The sequence below is a fragment of the Euphorbia lathyris genome, chromosome 10 (assembly GCF_963576675.1).
Source record: "Euphorbia lathyris chromosome 10, ddEupLath1.1, whole genome shotgun sequence".
Classification (NCBI taxonomy): Eukaryota; Viridiplantae; Streptophyta; class Magnoliopsida; order Malpighiales; family Euphorbiaceae; genus Euphorbia; species Euphorbia lathyris.
The window spans coordinates 7,955,941-7,959,488 of NC_088919.1; the positions used below are offsets into that span (position 1 = coordinate 7,955,941).

A 3,548-nucleotide genomic window follows, 5' to 3' on the forward strand; every position below is an offset into this window, starting at 1 on the left:
TATTTATATTTTATTCTTTAAAATTTTTATTTATTTATCCAAAATAAATAACATTGATTATCTTTTTCTGAATTCAATGGAAGAAATATAATCTGAATCAAACAGCTACTGTAGATTGGAACGAAGAGAATGGATAACAACTGTTATGCTTTGTTCTTTATCGTTGAAAAAAACTAAATGGAATTGAACTGAATGTTACTGAATACTGAGAACCTGTTTGGTTCAGCTGTTAGCTAATAGCCATTGCGCTTGCTGTAAGTTACAGTAAGTTGTTAGTTGTTTGTTATTAGTTGTTTTATTACTAGTGTTTGGTAAAATTATATTGAACTATTACTATTCGGATTTAAAATGTCTAAAATGGTCATGTTTTAAATTAATCAACGATGAAATTATAAAAGGAAAAATGTGAAAAAATGTCCATAATGTTTACAACTAGGAATAATTTTACTTTTAATGTCTAAAATGGTGCAATTTTACCATAACGCTGACAGCTAAGAGCAATTTTACCCCTAATATTGGCAAGTTGGGTCGATTTCAGATATTATTAAAAAACATAGATATTTTATTTCTTATTATACACTAATAGAACATACCATTGGTTCTTAAAAAATAGGTTTCTTTTTTATTTATTTAATAATAAAACTGAAAATTAATATTTATAAATTCGTTGAAATATTGGAAAATTTTTTGTCCAATTCGTACAAAAGACAATATCTATTTTTTTTTTCTTAAAAAAAATTCACTTCTAATCATATGTTTGTGATCTGTTACTAACATTGATAAAATCGTGCACATGTGAAGTGTAGATGACAATATTCATGACCAAAAAGACAGTTTGATAAATCATTTCTCAAATTGACCTAACTTGTCAATGTTATGAGTAAAATTGCTTTTGGCTGCCAAAATTAGGGGTATAATTGCACCATTTTAGGCGTTCAGGGTAAAATGGCTCCTAGCTATAAATGTTGGGGGTATTTTTGCACCTTATCCTATTATAAAATAAAAAATGTGTTACACAAATTAATAAAAATAATCTATATAAAAAAATAAAAAATTTATTGAACGCAACAAAACCTTGTTTTTCCGGTGATTATGTTGTAGAAATATAAATAATGTTAAATAATAAACATATTTTATGGAAATAAGAAGGATAATTCTGTCAATAACAATTAACTACAAACAGTTGTTTATGAAAAGCTCCAAATATGAGCTTTTCGTGAAACGCTCCAAAACGCTGTAGTTTCTAGAGAAAATGCTAAACGCTGCGGTTATATAAACCTAACCAAACGCTATATTTCCTGCGATTTGGAGTGAAACGGTAAACGCTCCTCCGAAAAGCTGAAACAAACACCCTCTGAACTGAACTGAACTGAATTTAACTGAATGCTACTGAACTTAACAATAATGATGATATTAGACATTAATAAACTTATAATAATAATAATGGTTCTAATAATAATAATAATAATAATAACAATAATAATAAATAAATGTATTATTAAAGATAAAACTAAATTGAATATCAAATAAAAGCTCGGCTCGATAAAAAAAGTCTATGAAATTAAATAAAAATGAGTCTAATTTAAACTAAAAATACAAATTATATATAATTTAAGCCTATGAAATTAAATACAAATACAAATTTTCAATGTAAAGCTTAAAGACGTCATGTTAGCAGTGCGGAATGGTATAGCGTAACAGATTTAGCAATCACATCTAGCGGAGAAGGAAGTGGGAGCGGAGAATGAAGATGACGATGATGATGATGAAGCTAACGAAGATTATTAAAAACAATTAAAATGTAGTTGGGACAGTTAATTTTTTAGAGCATTGTAACATAGACATATTGATACAATATTTATTTACTTCTCGTTAATAATACCGAACCGAAATATTCGATTTTAAACCGAATTTAGTTAAAAAAAATAAAAATAACAAATAAAAATCACTATATTTCTCATTAAATTTACCTCAATACAAAAATAAAATTGAAATACTTTCAAAATATATTTATATTGACTTTTATATATATATATATATATATATATATATATATATATATATATATATATATATATATATTGTATAATATGTGTGACCGAAATGCATATAAAAGTAAAACCAATGCCGAACCGAAGTGTCAAAAAATCGAACCAATTTACACATTTTTAAAAAATGGCCCATACAGGTCTCGAACCTGTGACCTTCGCGTTATTAGCACGACGCTCTAACCAGCTGAGCTAATAGGCCTCAATGTTTCCTAATTTTATAATCATTTACTAATAGTGTTTCTTTCATCTTGGGGTCCGTTTGAGTTACATACTATTTGTTGTTGCTGTTGGAAAATGCTGTTTTTCCAAAAAAAAAAAAAACTGCGATTCAGTGGCTACTTTTCATATGTAAAAGGCAAACTGGAGGTCATTAACCAAATACTTAAAACTCTCCAATTTGAAGTGAAAAGGCAAACATGAGTATGAAAATGAGCAATCAAACTGGAGGTCCATATCTAACGGTGAATGAGCAAATTCACTTGCTTATTAAGGTGCATGTGAACATTTCGGTATTATTATATGAGTTATTTTGGGTAAATTTCATCAATGGTGTACAACTTTCAATTTATCTCACTAATATATACGAACTTATAGGTGACCTTCCACTTTAGTGTACAACAGGTAAAAATGACCGGTCAACGCTAAGTCAACACGCCATCTCAGCTTTGACCAGTTAAAAAGTTAAAAAAAAAATCAACCAATTAATATAAAATTACTTTTATACCCCTATTTCCCCATCTCTTCGTCTTCTTCCCTCTGTTTCTTTCTCTCTCTTTAAGTTTCTCTCTCTAACCTCTTTCTTACTCTTCAATCAAACTCTTATCAATTCTATGCCCAAAATAAGATTATAAGTTCTGAATTAATTTAAATTAAGAGTATAATTGAAATTGTTTCTCTATTTTTATAATTTCACAAAATTAATTTAAATTCTAAATAGTTGAGGCGAAGGTATGGAAACTGAAACTTGCCAAACCTTCACCACCATCATGTGATTGGCATTATTTTCTCCTTACTTGTTGGATCATTTTTTCATCCTCACCATCCATCTTCTGACCATCCATCCATTCATCCATCATTTTTTAATGAATCTACCATTTTTTTAACAGATTTTGTAAAAGATGAAGATGGAAAATCTTTGGTTATCTGTTTTAACAGCTTCTTCTTAATTTTTTCAATGGAGGATTTTAAATTTTGAATTTTGAATTTTTTTATCTGTACTGCAAAATCTTTGTTTATTTGTCGTCTTTGACTTCTATGGAGGAATCCGATTTCACCAACCTTTTCACCGGCCAAAAAAATCTAACAAAATCCTCCTTGGTCTTGAGCCTAATCAGGTAAATGATAATTTTTTTCTTGGAACTAGACTATCTTGGAAAAACGAAATCAATTTCAATTCAACCATTAGCAAAGCTTTCGTTTTGAAGATGAAAATCCGATAGACGAAGGAGTTCGTCCTTATCTCCAACATATCCATGTTGTTGCCAAGGAGCTCGACCA

General features: G+C 28.7%; 1 non-coding gene across 1 annotated transcript; it reads right to left on the bottom strand.

Moving 5' to 3' along the window:
• Positions 1-2,176: 2,176 nt before the first annotated feature.
• On the bottom strand, positions 2,177-2,250 carry TRNAI-AAU (transfer RNA isoleucine (anticodon AAU)). Its single transcript has one exon. It is a non-coding gene; the product is annotated as a tRNA-Ile (tRNA).
• Positions 2,251-3,548: the final 1,298 nt, after the last annotated feature.